Source organism: Arachis stenosperma, chromosome 5 (genome assembly GCF_014773155.1).
Source record: "Arachis stenosperma cultivar V10309 chromosome 5, arast.V10309.gnm1.PFL2, whole genome shotgun sequence".
Lineage (NCBI taxonomy): Eukaryota > Viridiplantae > Streptophyta > Magnoliopsida > Fabales > Fabaceae > Arachis > Arachis stenosperma.
In genome coordinates this window covers 113,408,337-113,432,533 of record NC_080381.1, presented here as the reverse complement: position 1 = coordinate 113,432,533, position 24,197 = coordinate 113,408,337, and the positions used below count along the sequence as shown (strand labels likewise).

General features: G+C 31.5%; 1 pseudogene; it reads right to left on the bottom strand.

The window, feature by feature from the left end:
* Window positions 1–12,360: 12,360 nt before the first annotated feature.
* On the bottom strand, window positions 12,361–12,992 carry LOC130981102 (kunitz-type trypsin inhibitor-like 1 protein; annotated as a pseudogene).
* Between the last annotated feature and the right edge of the window lie 11,205 nt (window positions 12,993–24,197).

The window sequence follows — 24,197 nt, the reverse complement described above, 5'->3', positions numbered from 1 at the left end:
ATTAAGAATACTTAAAAAGAGTACTAAAATATGTTATTTTTAATTTTATAAATAAATATTAATTTTTATTATAATAGTAAAAAATTCTAATATACTAAAATAGAGTACTATAACAATAAGGATTCAACTTCGTTGGCAGTACACTTGAGCTGCACCATTTCGCGTGCAGTATCACTGGGTTTGGGAACCAATTTGTCGATGTCCCTGATATGCCAATTCGCTAGCGCCAGTCATTAGATGGACCCCATTTCGTGGACGCCGCTCCTGACGTACTTTCTACTCCATTTTGTAGACGCCGGGCCTGTAATAGAGTGAAACTCCATTTCACATGCGCCATCCATAAATTGGCCATGCGTATTTTTGGAAGAATTTTGTTTGATGCACATTTTGGTAATTAATATTTTTTTCTTATTTATTTATATAAAAAAAGCCCAAGTAATGTCTAAATTAAAGTTTTGGTGCAGTTTGGCATACTTGTGAACACAATTTAAACTCAAGCTCCCTTCACGAACTCAATATTTGCATGGCAAGGAGGGACTAACAGACTAGTAGATAAAGCCAAATGAGAATTGAAAAGGCAAAGAAAGATAATTGAAGAAATTGAGCGAAAAAGAGAGTGATGTGATGTATAAGAAACTGAAGAAATAGAATTTTACTGCAAATGACAAAATTAACTAGTTTGTTATAACAGATTATTATTTATAGAAGTGAATTTACATAGCAGGTGTAGTGTGTTTAGGGGTGGCAGGCGGGAAAGTCCGCCCCGCCCCGCCAGAAGCCCGCTCCGCCCTGCCTAGTGAAGCGGTCCCAAAATCCTAGCCCGTCCTGCCTAACAGCGGGCTGGCGGGCCGGCGGGCCAAGCCCACCAAATATTCTCTTTTTTTTTTACTTTTAACTATTAAATAATATATATAAAGACATAAAAAAATCTCTTTTGTTTTTTTACTTTTAACTATTATAATTTTTAAAAGTATAAACAAATTATAATTTTTATATTCACAAACATTAAAGTATTTGTAATTATAAATATCTAATAAACATAATTATAAACCAAGTTTTTATCCAAAATATAATTATAAATATTGTTCCCAAAGCAAAATAAACATAATCCAAAACATAATTATAAATATTGTCTCTAAAACAAAATAAACATAATCCAAAACACTCAATTTTCATCTTCATTCTCTTGTAAGTTGGGTTGGGAGAAGTTGGGTTTTGGTAAAAGAAATTGTAAAAATACCCCCTTGCTAAAAAATACTAAGCCCGGTGGGGAAGCCCGCCCCGCCCCACCAAAGCCCGCGGTTTAAGCGATGCGGGTTAAGCGGGCTTTTGCTATTTGGTGGTCCCAATTTTTCAGCCCAATCCGCCTTTTTTGGCAGGTTACGCGGGCCGGCCCGGCGGATTTAGGCCTGTTTGCCACACCTAGGTGTGCGTGTGCTTGATTATCTAATTTTGACATTAAATGGTCCATTTCGGGTATTTTAAAGGAACACTTTAAAAATTGGATAGATGTCACAACTAGAAAGAAGGAAAGTAAAAAATAGTTCATAAGCTTCTTTGCGATTATTTAGAACGTCTGGTTGAAAAGAAACTGGAGATTGTTTCAGAATAGGGTAAATGTGCTAGCGAGGTTATCAACATGACTATGCATAATTACAAAGAGTGGAGGAGTGAGGATCCCTTTTGTTGTTAATGGCAATGCCAAAGATGACATGAGGACGCGTATTTGTTGAGTAATTTAAATCGTAACAATAGGTGTTATTTTATTGTTTGTTTATGTATCAAATATTCCACGTCAGTGTTGAGCTCTTCTTATTTAAAAAAAAAAAAGAAGTTGCCATAGAACTGAAACTTGAATCTAATTGGATATTTTCTAACTAACTCTAAACTATTATAATCAGACTTTAATTCATTCTAATTGCCTAACAAGTTTCTCCATCATTTTTGTTATTGATTGCGCTAAAATTTGTCGATGTGATACGTTAAGTGACACTACACTTATCACAGCACACATTTAACAATTTTAATTAACTGTTAATATGATAAGTTTACAAAATTAGATTAAATCAACTCCAAATTGAGAGAGACCTTGAGGCATTGAAATTTCTTATTTTAAAGTTGATTTGATATAATTTCATAAACTTATTATGTTAGCAGTCAATTAAGACTGTTAGTCACTATGATGTCACTTCACGTGCCATCTCAGTAAATTCTGACACCATCAAGAATGAAAATGACGGAAAGACTAATATGAGGTAGAGAAAATCGAGATTTTACATAAAATAAAAAAAAGTAAATTAAGTACGTAAAATATAAAATCTTAACAAGATTTAAATCGTAAAATCGTCAGACCTAGTACAAATTTTGTAAAATCGATTGACTCATTTAAAATCATAATATCAGAAGATTTTAAGAGTTAAATCGAGATTCTAGCAATATATGACCAACTTTTAATCTTTAAAAGACGAACTTGATTAAAAAAAATTTTGGAGACCAATCAGTCATCTGTATAGAATATATATTGAAATACAAAAATATATATTAAAAATAAATTAAACTAAACATGTATTTATACATAAATACAGAATAACTAATTTTAGTATATATGCACATATTTTAAATAAAATATATTTAACAATGACAAAAAATTTGAAAAACATTCTTAATAATTAATTTGTATTAATTTTATTTTTAATATATAAAATAAAATTTTAATTTTTTTTTTATAATCAACGAAACTAAAGTTCAAAAAACAAAACACAGAAAACTATCCTAGAAAAAGATACTTTCTAATATAAGTAAAGCATTTAAGACAAATCACAAAATTTTGAAGTGTTCACGAGGTTTTTTTATTTAAATAAAATCAAGAGATATCAATATTACCTGATTTTCTAAACTAATTTTTAAAACATGAATACTCCATTTCTAATAATATATAAATCATTCCAGGAATGTATGTTTTGAATTATATGTTAATCGTTATATTCTAGGACAATTTATGCTTTGAAGTGCTCTCAAAAAATACACATAAACCTTCCTAAGGTACCGAGCTTTCAAAATCAACGTAAATCATCCTAAGCTATGATGATTTACATATTTTATACTTAAAATACATTAGGGAAGGATAATTTATGTGCAGCTTCCAAATATACAATGGGGTGTGATAATTTACGTTGATAATGAAACCCTCAATAGATTCCCACGAGCTAAGTTTTCCAAAGAGAACTACCCCATTGTTGATGGAGAGGAAGGTTTTGGAGATAAGGAAAGTTAAGAAAGAAGAGGGTCTACGGTGGCGAACGAAGATGGCTTGGGGTTTTATTATCGGAGCAAGGCACAGCCGAGTATGGTGCACGACACAAGTAGATGCAACTGCCATCTAGATGTTAGGTCCGCAACTCTAATTCGATCCTGTTGCACCAATCAACCATTTCTGGGTCTTCCTGCTTCAAGATATTCATGTAATATTGATGTTCCTGTTAAGTCTTTGCGTATGCTGCATTCACAAGAATCTTTCGTACATCCTTAGATTTAAAGTTTAGCGCAAAATTAGCAGCTACATGTTTTGCATAGAATTCACGATATGCGGTCGGTGGGAGCCATCCACTATGTTTGGCAACCAACGCAACCTTGATTTTGTTGTGGCGGTAAGATATAACTAGAATGCTGGGCTGCGGAGTGACGTACTGACGAAGGTGACTTAGGAAAAACTTCCACGAATCTATGTTCTCGCCCTTGACTAACCCAAACGCAAGTGGGAGAATGTTTGAGTTTTCATCTTATGCAATTAACATTAGTAAAGTACCTCCATACTTGCCATATAAATGAGTACCATCGATAGATATCAGTGGCTTGCAATACTTGAAGGCCTCAACACATGGAAGAAACGTCCAAAATAATCGATGAAAAATACCCTCGTTCCATCGACCGTATTACCAGCCCTAACAGGTGATGTACGCAACAGTGCTATAGTGCCAGGCATATATATCTAAACCTTGATGATCTACCTCGAAATCAGGTTGTAAGACTACTCCTAATCACCATATATCTGTGCAATCGCCTTCTGCTAAGCCATTCACACCTTTCTGTAACTGGGCTTAAAACCAAATTTTGATGAGATCGCATTCTGCAATACTTCCACAAAGATTAATGCATCCTCCATGACCAGGTTAGAATTGATGCACAGATGACATGATAATCGAGCTGCCTGTGATAGGTGGATATCTCTGTTGCAAGACATGTGTACGACCCGTTGTACTTTCTAACTTCCCAGTAGCTTTTCCTCTGCCGCATAGTCACACGTATTAGCCAATTACATCCATTTCCAAACTGCACACACTTTTTATGATACTTTAATTGATCGAACTCGAACACTTTATACTTAATACCCCGACGAATATTATAACTCTTCACTGTCAACACAGCTTCGTTTTTGCTTTGGAACCGCTGGTGATTTGAAACTCATCTATGCCAAGCATACCAGACCCGTCTCTATGAATATCAGATAGCTGTTGATCTAGAAATAATGATTGATTCATTACCTCAAGATTCAAGTTAAAGAAGTGTGGAGGGTATTGTTGTGTCTGAGAGCTTGACTGAACTTGCAATCTCCCGATATGTGTTATGTCTTCCTCGCCATTGGTATCATCACCAATATGGGTGGTTCCAAATCCGACCCATCATCGCCTATAGCCTCGGCAAGTGGATCTGTATCCCTGACCTCTATGAATGCCAGCGTACCATCCAATACATGTGCTACTCATTGTTGCTGCAAGCTCTCCAAAGGTGGGCAAATCACCCAAGTCGTCTGCATAATCTGCCTGAACAGACAAATCTGCTGCAAATGATGGAGACGAAACATAGGCAGTAACCTGTTGACCTGTTAGAATGGTGCTAAAACTCCCTTCTATTACACTGGTTGGCGGATTCGGAATAGATCCACCATAGCTACCATCTACATCAACCATTCTCGCAAACAATTCCATAGCGCCCAAATCTGAAAATCTAGCTTGACTGTGAAATATAACTCGCATGTCATTATCGCCTAGCATCTCATATTTTCCAAACTTAATATAAACTTGCTTGAGTGAGATAGGAATCCAAAAAAATACTTGCTTTACACGTTTTTTGCCGCACTTTCCTAACTTATCTAATATACTATTTTGTAAATCCATCAAACTTATTGAGAGATTTACAAACACACCAATATGCTTTATACTAGAGAAGTGTTACCCTCACTTGTGTTTTCATCAATTTTTTTTCAGTAATGAACTAGCAAAAATACACTATCTGCCATCTCTCCCAAAACTCTCTAACTTAACATTTGAGTCATATACACCATACTCGTTTATTTATAGACTCATTGTCTGCATAAATCATGCGGGAGTCTTGAGCTTTATCATTATCAATGTAAATTATCACACCCCATTGTGCATTTGAAAGTTGCACATAAATCGTTCTAGGTTAGTAAGGATTAGTTTTTGTATATAAATTGTCCTCCCCCATTGTGTTTTAGGTGTAAAACGTCTAAATCGTCATACCCTGGGATGATTTATGTTGATTTTGAAATCTCAATATCTCAAAACGATTTATGTGTATTTTTTGAAAGCACTTTAAAATATAAATTGTCTTATGGTATAACGGTTAATTAACATATAATTTAAAATACACATCTCTAAAATATTTTATATATTATTAAGAATATAGAATTTACGTTTTTAAAATTAGTTTAAGAAAATAAGATAATATTACTTACTCTTTATTTTATTTAAATAAAAAACCTGTTCATAAAGTGTTCCAATAAAGGGAATTTAATTCATATGGCGGTGGTGCGATAATGGTTGAAAATTTACCTCTAAAGTTTGAATCTCGTCAATATAGCAAGAAAGATTACAAACAAGAGAAAAATCTAACTACAACTTAGAAGTGTGCCATACTGCCATCACGGATAAGCGTAGCCTAATTTGGGGGAGAAAACAAACGCGTGCGAAAAGGATTAAGAAGGTACACACTGTTTGGTTTGTGTGTATGTCAGGCTACGACATAGACACAGCAGAACGTGTCTTTTGTTTGGTTTCTGAGACAAAAAATGAAAGACACACTTACACACAGGAGCACACATAATACACGTATTTCATGTCTCAATAAATGATGAGACACGGACGAAAAGCGATGGACACTGATCTGAGTTATTTTTTTTACTATTTTACCCTTATTAAAATTTTAACTTTCCAGACTTCTTCTTCTTCTACCTTTGACAAACCCTAACAAGTTTTAAAATTTTCTATAGAGCTTCTTCATTGATGGATACTTTTGTGGAACTTCTCTAACCTTTTTTTGTTCTTGAAAACTCCACTAAAGGTTTGTAATTATGCTATCTCTCTCTTTTATTATCTCAAGATTTTAATTTTTGTCTTCCCTTGCTCTTTTATCATGAAGTTTAATACATTTAGTTTTAAAAAGAATAGTGATCTGTGAATAAAAGAACAAATAATATTGGTAGGCTGTAAAGTATTGTGATTATTGAAATTTGTTTTGGGGATTAATGTGGGATGATGAGCAAATTAGAAGTATTGGATTTTATTGTTGTTTAGTTAATATTTGGAGCTATTATCTGACTATTGTAAGGGTTAGTATAAGGAATGCCTATAAAGATTCAACCAATAACTCAATAATATTTGTCATGGTCTGGTTGTCTTTTTTGTATTTTCAAATAGCAAGAAAATTATTTATGTTGTATGAGTAGCAAGTAATTTTCGAAATGTATTATTTAATGAAAAGCACATAGTTTAGGTGTCTTTCATCTTTCCCAAAAAAATTTATGAGTTTAAACTTAAAACTGCATTAGATTTGAAATTCAAGTTGTAGTCTCTTCTGAATTTGAAAGTTTTGAGATATTAATGAGAAAATTCAGAAGTTTTTATATAAGTATAAATTCGGTGTGGGTCATGGATCTTTTATTTTGTGGAGTTTGAAGTTTAAAGTATTGAATTCAAGTTTTTTTATTTTGTTTTTTATAATTTAGAGTATTGATTTGTGAAAAAAGACTTTGATGGTAACTATAGAGTAGTAGATATTAAATTTCTTGGACGGCAGTTCGATCCCAGCCCGCTCTAGTGTTGCTAGCTCTGCTTCTTTTGGATTTGTTATGGTGATTATATAAAGCTTATTTGAATGTTTTGAAAAAAAATTGCACAAACATTTCCTGTAAAAAAATTTCAATAACAAAACTTTAGTAGAAGCAAAATATGCTTTGTTCTTACGACACACACTATATTCCTTTGAAATTCATAACTTCAGCACTTTACACTAGTTATATTCTTAAGTAAATTTTTTAACAATGTAAGCACAACAAGAAACTAAAGCATACCCAATGAAGATCCATAAAGGCAGGTTGGTCCACAAAGAAATTTAGCTTATAAGCTTGCTCCTTTAGAAAAATACAAATTTTTTTACCATCACATTTGGTAGGTGTATATTCCAAAAAAGTTTCATTTGCTTCAAAATATTTAAAAAAATACAAAAAAGATTTACATTGAAACATACATTGTAACAAACGTCATTCAAATATATCTAAAGTAAGCATATCGTTTGTTCACATACAAACAAGTCACAAACACATTGAATGCATACATGTAAAAGGGCTAAAATAATATAGAACCAGTTCCAAAAACATACAATTATAATGAATCATTTATGAGAACCAATGTAAAATTATTATCTTTGTAACTAATTCACTTCCATACCACTAAAAAATCATTATATGCTTTGTACAAAGTAACCAAGAAACATTTATATGAATATATATGTTCTTCTTAATCCCAAAATCAATGAAAGAGCATGGCTAATTTTCATCTTTTCAATTACTACTCTTTTAATTTTTAATCCATACTTCTATAACACATGCAGTTTTCAATTTCATTCCTCAATACTTAGTTAAACCATTAAAGTTATAAAATTGGGGATATAATTACATTATGTAAATTGTTAAAATTATGAACTTGGCTTGGCGCAGCTACACATATCAAGCACCATATTTTCAAAATGCGATAAACCTTAAACCCTAAATTACAAAATTATAACTCTTAAACATATAGTTGAAGCTGTAAATATTAGGAATGGTATGGTAGATACCTGCCAAGTGCGAAGGAGATGCTTTTTGGCATTGGCTTTTTCTTCTATGCTAATTCTACACACGGTGCTTTTCATCGATGAGCCATGCCTTTCCCTTTCTCTGTGTTAAACTGAACCTAGCAAATACACTCGCAACAATTAAAACCAACAATTAAGAAGAAGAAGGGCACCACACAAAAGAAGAAGGGGATCGCACAGAAGAAGAAGAAGGAGACTGCACAGAATAGCGAAGAAGGATGACGCCAACTAGGGAGAAGGGAGATTTTTGGGGGCTTGAGGTGAGGGGAAGAAAGCCTCGATTCAATTTGGGGTCTCTGCCTCTCTCTAGTCTTTTTTTTATTATTTTAAAATGATTGAATGTTCAATTTAAATTAGAAAGATAAAATAGTCATTTTAATTATGTAGTGTTCTGGTGTCTTATTAACCAAACAGAATATTAGACACTACACTACTGTCATGTCTATTATATCCAAACATCATACATAAATACAAATATTTTATGTTTATGTCTCAAGTATCTATGTCTTAATGTCTATATCTTAGTACATACACAAATTAAATGAAGCATTAAAAAATAATGTGTGGCAATATTTTTTAACATTATTATCATAATCGAATCTGTTCAGATTATTGAATTATTAGAATAGTAGTTTAATCAGCATATCACAGATTGAACTGGTTGATTTAATTTGATCATAATTAAATAATTACACAAATTTTTTTATTTTCATAATAAATATTTCTTTAATTTTATTTTATATTTAATTAATTATTATTTTTAAATTTTAATAACTTATCAATTAGTTTATATTTATTATATTTTTAAATATTTAAAAATTTAAATTTATTATATTCTTTAAATATTTATAAAAAAATAAATATGACAATATACAAAGTTTATTGTAGTTAAAATATTGTTTTTTCTTTAAATTTATAAATATAATTTAATTTTATTTAAATAATATATTTAATAAAAAAATAATATTTTTTAACTTAACTTCGAATTTAGCGGGTCGATTTAAATCGATTTTAAATTAATTTGATCGAATTTTGTCAAGTTCGACTAAATTTGACCGAATTAATTATTTAATCGATTCAAAATCCAATCTAAATGGCTGAGTTTTCAATGTAACCAACTGGATCGAACCAGATTTAATAAACGTTTTGGACCCTCTCAAAAGTCTTAATCATAGTCATAATGCAATTCTTTTTTTTTTTTTGGGGGGGTAAAATAATATATAGTAGATAGTTGTCCCTTCGGAGTCATCCGATAAAATTGGAACCATACGGGAAAAATAATAGTAGATAGTACGAAATTAGTCCTAAACGTGGTGCACGAGATTGGTTTTTTTATTTATAATTAAATATATTTTATAAATTGTGTATGCAAGCTATACAATTTGAGAAAATAAAAAATTAATTAAGATTTAACTAATAAAAAAATAAAGATAAACAATTTGTAATCAATCAATTTTAAATAACTATAATTAATAATTATCATTAATTTTATATTTTTTAAAAAATAAAATTAAAGTAATCACTAATTAACAATAATTAATTAGTATATAATATAATTTAAAAATATTTATTAATTTATTATTGATTACATTTTTATTAGTTACCTAATGGAATTGCCAATAAAATGCAACAGGATTGACAAACAAGAAAAATCGTCACGTCATTCTGTTCCGGTAAATTGTGCTTAGATACATTTCTTTCTACTAATATATTACTTTGTTTAAATATATAATTATTTAATATTGAAGGGGATATTATGGTATAATCAATATTATTTAATTTATATAGTTAAATATTAAGACTTGAGTTTCAGCGAACTCTCAAGTTCTTTGAACTTCTTTAAACATTATTGGGCTTCTATTAACTAATGAGTTCTTAATTTTATATTAAAAAAAATTGAATAGAACCAATTTGGTTTAGTCATCAAATATTTTATTTATTGTCTGTTTAAATAAATATTAAAATTTAAATTATGCTTTAATTTATATATATATATATAATTTTTATTAGTCAATAATAAATTTTTAAATAAAATTTTAATCTATAATAAAAAATTTTAATTTGCTGAACTAGATATATTATTGGACAAAAAAAAGAATAAATATATAATTTGATAATTTTTAAAAAAAATATTATGGCGTTCATCATGTTATTAGACTTTAAACTTAATAGTTTTTTTTTTGGTTTTTTACGGTACTTTAAATTTAATAGGTTTAATTATTCTGTTAGTCTTTATGTTTTGTGAAATTTTCAATTAGGTTTTTATATTTTTTTAATTGAATTCATGCACTAATTTTTTTTAATTAGATACCTCTTAGCAGTAATTGACTTAATTTTATAAGGACCTAACTAAAAAAAATTTGATGCAGAGATCCAAATAAAAAAAAGTATAAAAACTCGATTAAAAAAAATTGGTGTAATGACTCAATTAAAAGGAAAAAAGTACAGGAACCTAATTAAAAATTTTTGCGAAACTATAGAAACCAACAGAATAATTAAACCAACCTAGATTGTGTTTGGTAACCACGTTTAAAGGGAAAAAGCACGTTAGAACTTCTTGAAAGCTTCAATTTTTTGTTTGGCTAATTTTTTTCTCTACAAACACAGGAGTGATTTTGTTCATAAAACCACATTGACAAGAAGCAATAATTTCTAGCTTGTCCATTGCACTAACGTGCTTTTAGCCCCTACTTTCAACATTTATTTTTCTTTTACCAATTTTATCCTTTATACATGTTATTACATTATTTATAAAATTCTTATTATTTCTTTCAATATGAGTATTTTTTATTATTTATTATTTATATTTTTTATTAATTTTTTATTTGGCATTATATATTTTTATAGTTATAATTTTTGTGTGTTATATTTATTATTATCTTTTTATAATAGAATTTATTGATCTCATTAGGTAAAATAAATTAAACAAAAAAATTAGCCATAAATAATAATAATAGTTAAAAATTATAACGTATTAAAAAAAAATACTAAGAGTATTAAAAATATATTATATAAAAAAATATAAAAAAGTATAAAAAATTATACATATATAAAAAATAACATTATAATTTAATGTCATATTTTTTTAAGTAATTATTTATCTAAAAGTAATTTTAACTAATATTATCTAAACAATATTTATTTTATCAAAATCAATTTTAGTAAAGAGTTATCAAACATAAATAATATTAACACAAACTTATTTCTATCTAAAATCAATTCTATAAAATTATTTTTATTCAAATTCTAATTTGACAAATCACAATCCAAACGCACTTTATAATTATGTGTACGTTAAATATTAGTCTAGATCAGTTTAGATTATATGGTAACTATCCAAGTCCATTACTTGACGGAAATTATATGATTAGTTTAAATTATGCTCACTATAAACCCCATTAGTTGACGGAAATTATTTGTTGTGGAATTTTGGTAAATAGATTCTGATACCTTTTCAATTTTCATATAAAAAAAATGATCCAATACCCCTACCCCTTGGGCCGTTGCTTCGGCGCATAAAGTAAAAATTATTCGGCTTCGTACACAAGATAATTATTCACATAAAAATAATTTTATCTAAAAATAATAATTAAAAATTATTAGATAATTTAATATATTTTATTAAATTTATTAATATAATATATTTTTATTTGTGTGTGTGAAAACTAAAGTTTTGTATTAATAGGATGAGACTGATTTTTTTAATTTTTTATTTAAGATGATAAAATATAATTTTTTATTACATATTTTATAGATAGAATTAAAAAAAATATATAAAAAATTAAGAATTAAAATTTTTAATTTATATCCACAATTAAAAAAATTAAAAAAATCTATTTTTTCGAAGAAAAAGGGATCAATATTCACATTTTGTATATATATTATTGTTCATGCTGCATGTATTCAATGCTTTACATTATTGGTTGAAAAAGAGGGTGGTAGTACAAGATAAGCTAATAATAAGAACCATAATTATAAGTATGACGCCATTATTTTTCAATCTATATATAATTAAGGAAAAGTCTAAGGACCAACAAGTTTGTTAAATTTTAGTCAGTATGTAATTAACAAACTAAAAATGAATAATCTACACCATTGACATGAAATCTCATGCCATTATTGATGATTATTTAATGATTACAAATCATAAAAATTACTGGCTCTAGCACTTAAATATATGACTAATGGACATTATATATTTCATTGAAACTATATGGTGGCATCATCAACATTGGTGGCATCTACAAACACAATTTGAAAAGGAACATTATTATTAGTCAAAACCAAACGCCTTCCATCTTCATCATCGTACCTTCCAACATCAAAGCAAGTAGCACCACTTATATTGGGACAAAACACAAGCTTGTAACTCAAATCATCATGTCTCTCAATGATAAACCTACCATTGATCAATTTCTTGCCCTCATGATCCCCAACACCAACAATACCAATCCAATCTCTTGGGAATTCGCCATCTCCGGCAACCACCACCCACTTTGAAGATTCCGCACACTCGGGCCTCTCTTCAAATGATATGTCTAGTGACGTGGTGTCTGTGAAGATGATACCAGGATCGTAAATTCCACAGACATGCCATTTATAACTTCAGAATAATCTTGCAAGACAGTGACTGGACACGTGAAGTTTCCGGTCCTTCCAAGCCTAACTCCTCCGCCCGCCGCGCCAAAGATAGCTGGTTTGATATAGAGACTTTGCCCTGGGAAAATAGGGTTTCCATTTGAATCTACCACTTGTTCAACTGCAGCGTAAGAGAAGGATGGTTGAATGTAGGTGATTAGAGCAAAGAGAAAAGAAAGAGTTATGAGTAATGTTGGCTTCATGATTTATATATCAAGAAGAAAGCTTTGTTATATTTATTTGTGTTCATGCACTTAAGGTCTTAACCTCTATTTATAGAGTAACAAGAGTTACATGTTTGAGAGTACCTAGTGTGCGTGTGAATCTAAAACATCGGATGCATGCATGGAAAAATAGTATATATTTCTTTTTCCCAAATTGACACTCAAGTTCAAAATTTTAAAAGATTTTTTATTATGTTAAAATAAATATGTACACATTGGTCACTATTTGAATCTTTTGTATTAGCATCAAACTTTTGGGATGGATTTTTATGGGTTAATAATATATGAATATTGATGTTACTGACGAGATTAACGACAAATAATATTCGACAATAAAAATAGAAAAAATCTAGAAAATCAGTAACTTTATTAAATTTTGGTCAACATATAATCATTAAAAGAAAAATGAGTAATTCTATATCATTAAATAAAATTTTACACCATTAAAAATATTATTAATGACTATTTAATAACTATAAATTACAAAAGTTACTGGCTCCTAGCACTTCTCGTATTATCACTAATGCAAAAAATTCTAGTACGAAGGATAATTTTGTCTCATTTGTTTTAGCTCATTTAGGATTGAAATAGTATACTTTTAAATTTTGATATAAGACTTGGTTAAAACACTTCTTCATACAAAATTATTATTATTATTATTATTATTATTATTATTATTATTATTATTATTATTAGTAGTAGTAGTAGTACTAGTAGGAGTAGTAGTAGTAGTAGGTATTTCATTTGATATATATTGTGTTTTTATGTAAGAAAATAATACTTGTAAATAGAAATACTATATGATGATAAATAGAAAGGGTGATGATAGGTAACCAAAAATAATTATAATATAGAAATGTCACATAAAAATTTTTATTCTCTTGATAAGCAAGTAATATATACTTTTTTATTAAGTATCTTCTTTATCACCTACTATTTTACTACATGTTTGGAGTCATTAATGTTCTTTCTAAAATTAATTTCAGTTTTTCCCAAATCAAATCTCTAACATCTCTCAATCACATTATTATCCATTAAAATATAATAATTTTCTGCAAAAATTATAAAAATTAAATTAAAAATTTTAAACAACTTCTACTATACAACTTATATTTTACATATAGACTACAAGAAAAAAGGCCTATGGCCACGCTTTTTTTTGCTACGCTTTAAAAGCGTGGCCAAAAGTGGTCAATGGCCACGCTTTTATGTGGGTGGCGATTGATTAGAGATTTGGCCACGTTTTTTCTTGCTACACTTAAAAAGCGTGGCGAAAAGGGTCTATAGCTATGATTTTTTGAGGGTGGCAATTGATTCGAGATTTGGCCACGCTTTTTGTTGTTACGCTTAAAAAGCGTAGCCATAGAGAGAAACAGATACACTTTTAAAGCGTGGCGACAACATTTTGTTATAGTGACATTTTAAAAGCGTAGCCATTTCCTACAACTCTTTTGGCACGCTTCAAAAGCGTAGCCAAAAAGATTGAAAAAAAAAATTTTGAACAGGATATAATTACTTGATTACATTGCACACCATCTTTCAAAATCTCTTTCTCCTTAGAATCCTGAAACTCTTCAAACCTTTTTTATTCAAGGAAGGCCCTTCCAAAGAAACCTAAACTCTTCCAAAGACCCCAGGGCAGTGCTCGGCAACCCCAGCAATCCGAAGAACATCATCGGGGCTCCCTGTTCCAGAACTCTAACCTTACCCCTTTTTAATTAACAAACCCTAACCTAACACCTACCACACGGGCCCCCTTTCCCCTCACAACAGCGCCGCATCCCCGCTCCCCCTTTTCCCCTCTCCAGCGCACACAACACAATACACACACGCACCACCTCACCCACGTGGAAGAGGAGAGCTCGAGGAAGGAGACGCCGCCTTGCTGCCAGCTCCGTCGCGCCCAGCCCGCCGCCGCTGTCGAGTCAAACCCGAGAGAGAGTGTGCGACGATGAGAGAGGAGGAGCCGTCACCAAACGCGTCGCCGCCGCTGGAGGAGCTTCACGCTTTTCCGTCGCCGAGGAGGGGAAAGAGGAGCTGCTCCTGTCGCGTCAGTCACTATCGTGATTCCTGGTTGCTGATAAGGGATCCGCGAGAACCGTTGCCGTCGCGGAGGAGGGGGACACGCGAGAGAGAGCTGTCACGGTGGTAGCCATCGTCGCTGTTGAGTACATGTTCATGCTTTTTCAGTAAATCTTCGATCATCATTTAATCATTTATTTTGAATATTACAATAAATCTGTGCTTTTAATTGTTATTACTCTTCTCCAATTGAAAGGAACCGATGGAAGGAGAGAAAAGCAGGTACCGTCAAGTTCCGGAAGAACAAGGTTACTCGCAAGGTTTGGCTTCTCATCTGAACAAAATTCATTTGTGCTTCTTTGTTTGTGTTGTTTATTCTCTGATTCATTTGTTTATTATTTTCGAGTTTAACTCTATTTATTCAGCTTTTCGGTTTTCGCTGTTTAAATCCACTTGCTTTTTTTGGATTGAGACATATAAATTAACTCCTTTTTGATGTTGCTTGTTGTAGAGTTATCTTCTGCTGCAGCAGATTCCATTCATTCAGTCTTATGCTAGAGATGTCAACCAAGTTATCCACATTTTTTGTCAGTATTTTCGTTGGGTTATGCAACTTATTTGTCTCGTTTTGTTGTTATTGGATTTAATACTTTGTATGGTTTATTGTGGATCTTCCAAATAATACTTTGTTTAGATTAGAAGCTTAGTTGTGCATTATTTCTCACTTGATTTGCTCTTTTTTTGTTGAATCGCCTAATCCTCTTAATGTGTTCTTATGTGCCCTAATCTGACTGTTATTTACTAAAAGAGTACCAGATTCAATTTTTGGGAATATACCTTTCTATTACCTAGCTATTAGTTGCTGCATGTGAAACCAATCAGTGGTTGCAATATCTTTTGGGTTTTACTATTCTGTCACTGAAAAATCAGGGTTTCAAAGAACTTGTTTATTGTGAATGAATGGAATAATAAAATGGTGCAAGAACAATGAAAAGTTCTTTGTTTATTTATAGAAATGGTTGGGACTTGGGAGGGAGTGATATTTCTTATGGCTGATTTTGCCTAGGCACAAATTTAGTCATAGCTTTAATATCATTAACCTTTTAGATTTTCATTTCACTATGTTGCTGCGGCTTATGGATTGTGTTTGTTTTTGTGAGTACATACATATCACATATGCTTGATTATAAACAGGTGCTGGTGGGAAGAATATGCTAGTGCACCCTGTTTAGTTTGAAGTTAGAATTTATAATCCTTTGATATCTCTAGTTCTCTAATGAAAGTCTTGTAACTTGGCTTGATTTGCTTGCAGATTTCCATGTTTGTATGATCATATCTTTGCTGAGAATTTTAAGATTATGGGTAGAGTTAGAGGAAAGGGTAAAAAGCTAAATGTTAATCATGAAGATGCTGGAAGTGGTGAGGATGAAAAGCTTCCCACACAAAAGAGAAGAGGAAGGCCACAAAAACCTCTTAAAGATGAATTTGATGACGAAGAAGTTGAAAAAGTAGAGTGCTTACGTGTTTACGTGTTTTGAAATGTAGCTAATTTCTTTGGCACAATCCGGCCAACCAATAACACAAGATCTTCTTTCTAGTGGTGGTGAGTTTTTGTACTTCTAGATTTGTTTGCCGTTGTTTGGTTTGAATATATATTTTTTTTAGTAGTTGAAGACTTCATAATGGCTATAAGTATTTTCTAACTTTTAGTATTATTGTGGTAATTGATATCTTAATGTTTATTTAGGGAAAGTGCTTACTATTTGGTTTTGTTTATCCAGAAGAAAAGGCATAAAGAAAAAGTTGATTCAAATGGTAATTTATTCCCACTATTACTGAATATGGGCATTTGTATTCCTTTGGTTTCTATATTCCTTCTTTCGTCTTGAAAATCCAGTTTCAGTAGTTAGCAATAATGCAGGTAGTTCTCCATTGCAACCATCACCATCTTCAAGTAGTTAATTCTCTTCGAAGTCAACAAGAAAGGTAACAATATTGTTACTGTTTCATGGAATACTTTTAACCAATTAATTCACACAAAAAGGTTTGAATTTCCTCTGTGCATTAATTAACGTTTGGTTTCTTTTTCAGGGGATGCACAGTTGTATTGTAAGCCTCACTTTAAGGTACAATCAATGTATTTTTCCCTCCTTTTTCAGTTAGAAAGGTAAATCAATTTTCTTTCTGTTTGATGTATGTTCTGTTAATTTCTCTCTCTCTCTCTCTCTCTCTCTCTCTCTCTCTTAAACTATGAGCAGAAAATGTCAAAGTTTTGGTCAGAAGACAGTGAATTTACCTCTGTTCAGGGAGGTCTCCATTTTCTCACTTGTAGTGTTACTATTTTCTGTGGCATTTGCGATTTTCTGGGCTGCTACTACAGCAATCATATTCATGGATTGGCCAAGATATTCTTGTAAGTTCTAGATACTAGTACCTGCAAAATGGGTCTTTCTATTATCATTGCTGTTTCTGAATTCTTTTAAATGGCTAGCAATTCTAATATCTGTCTCGTAAGGGTAACTTATTATATCTTGGAGGCAACAGATGTCTGCCACGTGGCTTAAAAACTAATCTTCACTGTGTGGATGTTAAGGATTCTACAACCAATCTTGAAAGATATTCCCTTATATTCCTTTCTTTAAACTCAACTTAGCCACTATAATAAGTCTTTATAGTGTTCATTATTTCCTCTGTAGTAAGTACAATTACTCTCTGCTGCTACAAGGACAATAACACAGCCATGGCAGCTTCAGTTTCAACCATAGGAGCTGTCAAAGGAACTCTAATCAAGTATGAATATGATCTGTTACCTTTCATGTAGTTAGCTATAGCTTCTTTCCTATTCATAGTGTGCAATTTTTATGTGAAATTCAGATTACTGTTTTTCATTATGATTTGATTTTTGATTTCATGTGTGCAAATCCTTTTTCTCTCTTGTCGTATTTGCTTTGATCATTGTGAACATTTCTAAACTTGTCATATAAGGGAGAGGGCCTACCGAACTAGATATATTTGTTTAGGATGATCTTAACCAGTAACCGGTGGTGAGTGATTCTAATATGAAATATCATTTTGATTGTTTGATCTACTAAATGAATGTAGCAACAATGCAACAATGTGTTTAGGACTTGGGAGTATGACAGTGTTGTAACAAGTTATTAAGTAGGTGAATCATTGATATTTTAGCTTAAAAAATTGAGATGTCTAGTTATGTAATATTCATAAACATCTGTGTGGAAGTCACTAAATCTTGAAGATATCAATGAATCTCTCCGTGATTTGTAATTTCATTTAAACATCTTTATTATATTCATTGAGACATCTCCTTGTGTGGTTGAATGGCAGTCTTGATATTCTTGAATTTCTCTTCATGTATCATTTCTTACTGAGAATGTTCTGATGCAGTGGCCGGTGTATATCTCGCTGAGAGGCTTAACACTGTTCTGAGGATGAACTGGAAAAGCTTCTCTAGTCAAAACTATTTTGATCCAAATGTATTATTCATGTCAGTTCTTTGGTCGGGTCCCCTTCTCGTCATTGCTATGATAATTCTGGTTAGTATTTTTCATCACGTAACTCATTTAAATGATGGTCCTCAATACATTGAACTGAAGTATCTTGTCTCTCTGGCAGATCAACACACTCTTCTCCTTGTGTTACTTGATTGTTAGGTGGAAAAGTAACTCTTAAATAACAAGAGAATAATGTAATTTTACATTGCAGGCAAGTTTGAATGGTTTTGGAGCTGTGGCTTCATCAGTTCCCAGTTCATCAGTTTGCTTTGCAAGCAGCTTGAAGAAGGTTCGTCAAGAATCTCCAGCAGCAGCAAGGTTTCCACTGGAAGCTTTAAGATTGTGGCGATCGATGAGGACAAGCAGACAGATAAGGACAGATGGAAAGGGTTGGCCTATGATATCTCAAATGACCAGCAAGATATCACAAGAGGGAAGGGTATTTTGTAGTTTTTAAAGGAAGTAGATAATGTAATAGTTGTTGGAGTTGTAATACATGTATTACAAATTCATGGGTAGCTATTCTCACTTTGATTTTTTGTTAGAGCTTGTCATGTGATCAACCACTATATTTAGTGTACAAGTTTATGAAGGTTTTATATTGTTAATAGTAATTAAAATTGTTATGAAGGTTTTATATTGTCTAAATTTTACATTATCTATTAATTCGGTTAGATTTTATTATGAAGATTTAAAAAAACCAATTGAACTTGAACAAACCTATCGCCACGCTTTAAAAGCGTCGCTATTCCGTACAGGAGACATTTTTCGCTACGCTTTTAAAGCGTAGCCATATCTCTAGTTATTGGCACGCTTTTAAAGCGTAGCCATATCTCTAGCTACTGGCACGCTTTTAAAGCGTAGCTATATCTCTTGCTATTGTCACGCTTTAAAAGTGTAGCCATATGTCTTGCTATTGGCACGCTTTTAAAGCGTAGCCATATCTTGATATTGGCACGCTTTAAAAGCGTAGCCATATTTCACACATATGGCCACGCTTTTAAAGCGTGACGATCTTCAAAAGCGTGGCAAAAAAAAAAGCGTGGCGATAGGTCACCAAAAGCGTGGCGATAGAGCAACCGGCACCCTTGCAGTTGTGACCCTTTCAAAAGCGTGCCGGTAGCTCAAAAAGCGTGGCGAAAAGCTATCGCTACGCTTTTTTGTACTTTTCGCCACGCTTTAAAAGCGTAGCAAAAAGCTTGTTTTCTTGTAGTCCCAAATCAAATCTCTAACATCTCTCAATCACATTATTATCCATTAAAATATAATAATTTTCTGCAAAAATTATAAAAATTAAATTAAAAATTTTAAACAACTTCTACTATACAACTTATATTTTACATATAGACTATTAAAAAATAAAACATAAAATATAAACAAAAATTAAAAAATAAATTTTTAAAAATAATTATTAATTCGTTATATTAAAATCAATAAATAAGCATACATATGAATATTAAATAAAAATATTAAAATAATTAAAATCATGACCTATTAGTGCACATATATATGAGATAATTTAAAAAATACAATAAGACGTATAATTTAAAAATTGATAATATTAATTATAAAAATTTATTAATCATAGACATCATATAGGTATGAAATTATGAATATTATGAGTACAAATTATGGATGTTATTAACATGAAATAATTGATGTTATGTGTATGAATCTATGGATGTTATGAATAAATTTATCAATTGAATAAATTAATTTAAGAATTTGATATTTTTTTTTAAATTCAATTATGATAAAATTTAAAAACATCTGTGTTAATTTTATAGTTACTTATACAATAACTAGAAAATGATATATGTATGGATATAATATCTAATAAACATGAATTTAATTTATAGATGTTAGTTGTATGTAATTATGGATGTTATATGTATGAACTTAGTTAGTATAATATAATTATAAATGCATATAAAAACACACAAAAAATTAAAATAGTTTATTATCATACCTCATCAAAACTAGTGTAGTTTTTGATATTCTCGAAAATTGATTGACCGATAATAATCTCGTCGGGTGAGTCCATCTGTTATTCAAATTCTTCAACATTTTCTACCATAGGTACCGTATTAAGGTCGAATTCAAATGTCATACTATTTGTAATGATAAAGATGATTTCTTATACAATTTCTTGACCTATTCTAATTGTGCTTGCAATGGTATTAGAGTTGTGAATTTTGAATGAAAATAATTGAATTAATGGAAACAAAATCATACTAAGGTAGCAGATTTTGTATTTTTTCATTGAATGATGATAAATGACTTAACAAAAATAAAAAATTAATTACAATAAAAAACGATAATGATAATAATAATAAAATAAAAAAGCATGTATGATAATAATTAATTACAATTATTGAATTTATGCGATATTATCGTATTTTTATTAGACAAAAGAATAAAGCAAGAATTAATTATAATGATAAGTCATAACCGTTATTAATTATTATTATTAATCTTTATATATAAAATATATATATAAGTAATATTAGAAAAAAAAATTAAAATTACTTTATTTAATTTAAAATATTTATAATTTAATATATATAATATCTAAAATTATATATTTATTATATTTAATATTATGTATTTATTTTAAAAATAATTAATAAATATAAAATAAAATAGCTTTAAAATAATTTCAGCTGATTTTTATTATCTTATATATATATATATATAGGACTTATTAGTAAGAATGTTTAATAGGTTCATCTAATCCGTTTAGTTCCACTCGTTTGAGTTCAACTTATTTAAGAAAAGTTTATCGAATTAAATGAGTTAGTATTTTTTTTTTTTTGTTTAAGTAGATATTTTTAATAAAAAAATAAAAAATAATTTGTAAACAAAAATATAAAATTTGAATCAAATGTTTTGTCTTTTTAATATCTTATTATTATTAGATTAAGTCTTGGAATATTTTAGTAGAATTTGATATATTTAGGTTGAATTGTTATTGAAAATATTAAAAAATAGAAAAAAGATAGAGAAAATTTTAATCAGGTTAAACAAACCAACTCCTTTAATTATAGGTTAACCAGTTCAAGCTTGTTAAGGTCTCGTTTTCACAAGTCTATTTTTGGAGCAAAATATCCACCTAGCTAGTTCAAGTAGTTAAATAGTAGAGTTCGACGAACTTAGCCCATTTGACATCCTACTTATTGGTTCCTATGCATACTTTCACTGTCAAGCTAGCCTAACAAATTAAGGGTTTATTCTTGTCTTATTATACGAATTAAGAAACGCGCTGTTAAGAATGAATATTATTTTTGGTAACTTAAAAGAAAATAAACAAAAGTTAAGAGAGAGAAAAAAACAAGAAACTGCTTAAGAAAGGTAGTTCCGTTAAATATTATTCTCAAATTCCTTTTAAGGCAATGGAAGTTCCACTTGGAGATAAAGGATCTTCATTGTAGTCTTTGCCATATATTTGCATCTCTCAAGATCCACCGAAGATCAGCACGCCATTTCCAAGACATGATATCTCAGATTTTTAACACCAAAGGATCAATAAACCCAGAGCAATCTTGTAAATTATTGACAATAGTAAAAGCCTCCACACAATCTGTCTCACATATAACGTCTCTTTGTCTCGAGTCCCATACTAAAAGAAAGCATCTCCAAATAGCAAACAACTCTCCTTGTAAAATGCTACGACTCTCAATTGTTCCCAGACAGCCTCGTTGCCACCTTCCCTTCCAATCTCTGCTAACACAAGCAAAACCAACTCGAGCACCACTGCCAGGATAGCTAGCATCACAATTAATCTTAAAGGTACCCACTGAGGGGGGAATCCAAGAGTCACTAATAGTTGAGGGGATAGACAGTCGTTGCAACTCAAAAATATTTCGGAGCTCCTTTTTCAAGGACAAAGCCATACCAATCACCTTAAGCTTGTCTGTGGTCCAATGCTCGTGATGATGAAAGATCTCGTTGTTCCTCGAACGCCAAATCCAGTAGAGACCATAAAAGAATCTAAATGAGCACTGTAAGAACCAACTCATCAAATCCACTGGTTGATCGGAGATCCCTAAAGCTTGCCAAACAAGTTGGACTTTTGGAAAATCTCAAATACAATGTAATACCGATTTCTGACTTGAGAAACATTGTGGATAGCTATCCGTGTGCGAAATGCCCCTCCTAAAACAAAATGCAGCAGTAGGAATAGCCTCCCGAAGACATAGCCAGGCCAAAAGTTTGTGCTTTTCTGGAACATGTTGACGCCAAAGCCAAAGCCAATTACCCTTATCCTCCCAACTAAACATCTTCTTACTGAGCCACAAATAACCACTATGAGCATCATAAACCTTTGAAGCTGCACCAGTCCACACCAACCGACCTCTGAACCAGCTTGAACATCTGGGTTGTAAGAGTTAATGTTGCTCTGCAGAGACTGATTCAGAGGAGAATAGATATTTTCAAGGTTCCACTGTCCAGATGACCAAAAGTCTAAGATCCTGAGATCCGAATCAGAAATGTGAACATAATCCATCTCCTGACACAGTCGCCCCTCTCTTCTCCATTTAGAAAACCAAAAGTTCTGTTCCAAATCCCCAATGCACCAAATAAAACCTTCCTTCAGGATATCCCAAACTCGACATATACTCTTCCAAACATAAGATCCCCTTTCTCGAGACTGAATAAGACAATCATCCTTAGAAGAATGGTATTTCTCCGTCAACAGTTGAACCCATAGCTTATCGGGATGGTGAAAAAGTTGCCAAACTAGTTTTCCAAGAAGAGCAATATTGGCACAAAAAGGATCTCTAATTTTCAGACCTCCAAACTTCTTAGGGGTAGCCAACACTTTCCAGTTAACTAGATTCAAGCCTCTACCATCAGCTTGACCCTTCCATAGAAAGTTTCGCATCATGGATTCTATCTTATTAGTTACCCCTTTAGGGAAGAGAGATACTTGCATGCGATAAGTAGGAATCGCAGTCACTACCGAGTTGAGCAAACAGAGTCTACCTGCCTTATTAAGCAATCTCCCTTTCGAGCTGGCTAGCCTTCCCCGAATATTGTCCAGAACATCGTTGAAAGTTGTGCGTGTCACCCGAGAGTGATTAAGATTCACCCCTAAATACTTGCCCAAGTTCTGGACGAATCTGATGGAGGAGACTCCAGTGAAAATCTCTTTCCTTGTCGCTGAAACATTCCTAGAGCATAATGCTTTAGATTTCTCCACATTAACCTTCATCCCAGAGCTTCTGCAGAAATTTTCCAAAGCTACCATTACAGTTTGAACTTGCTGTTTTTTAGCTTTATAGAAAAGAAACAAATCATCGGCAAACATCAAATGAGAAATTCTAGGACCCATCTAGAAACCGCAACCGGCTTCCACAAGCCCTTATCAACTTGCTGATGGATAGAACAAGACAATCTCTCCATACACAACACAAACAGATACGGTGATATAGGATCTCCTTGCCTAAGACCCCTGCTTGGAGTGAAGCTATTTAATCTATCCCCATTCCAGAGGATAGACAGTGAGGAAGTAGTGACACAACGCATAATCAGATTAACTGTTGGAGGAGAAAAGCCAAAACTCACCAGGGTTTGTTTCAAAAATCCCCAATCCACTCTATCGTACGCTTTCTCCAGATTAATCTTAAAGGCCAGGGTGCCTTTCTTT